The sequence below is a fragment of the Seriola lalandi genome, unplaced genomic scaffold (genome assembly GCF_002814215.2).
Source record: "Seriola lalandi dorsalis isolate HSWRI2012SDOR001 ecotype SW California unplaced genomic scaffold, Sedor1 jcf7180002054958, whole genome shotgun sequence".
NCBI lineage: Eukaryota > Metazoa > Chordata > Actinopteri > Carangiformes > Carangidae > Seriola > Seriola lalandi.
This window is the reverse complement of record NW_019525509.1, coordinates 678,416-678,963: the sequence shown is the minus strand read 5'-3', so window position 1 is coordinate 678,963 and position 548 is coordinate 678,416.

Sequence of the window (548 nt, the reverse complement as noted above, 5' to 3'; positions counted from 1 at the left end):
CCAAAGTTATTCCCAAAAAACTGGGAATAAATAATGCATTAGAAATGCATTGGAATTTTCTTTAGAAACCCACAAAATTTCACCTTTTTTCTACAAAATTTCACCTTTTTTTTGAGTCACCCAGCTCTCTCATACCTGCACGTAGAAATGTGATTCAAACTATAAAACGGAGGAAAACTTCTGCTCTCTCAAAATCATAGGAATTGTTTTTACATAACTTGTAAACTTTTCAAACTATGAGCACTCAAAGGAGGAGTGCAAATCACTTTTTCTTCAAAGAGTGACAGCGTCAGTTGGCTAGAGTGCGTGAAGCAGTAAAAAATAACCTTTATTTTTATTTTTAACTCGAGCTCATGGCCAAACCATAAAAAGGAGACAAATAATTCTTTCTGAAAATGTAGACATAGTTGTTGGGATTCATAAAATGTAACTTTGACAGGCAGGGTCTGCACAAAATTTAAACGGGGGTGCCGAGTCCGGCAGCAATACCTGTCTCACTCTCATTGACACCTAATGTAATCGTCTTTTTTTTTCAAAAGAATCTCACT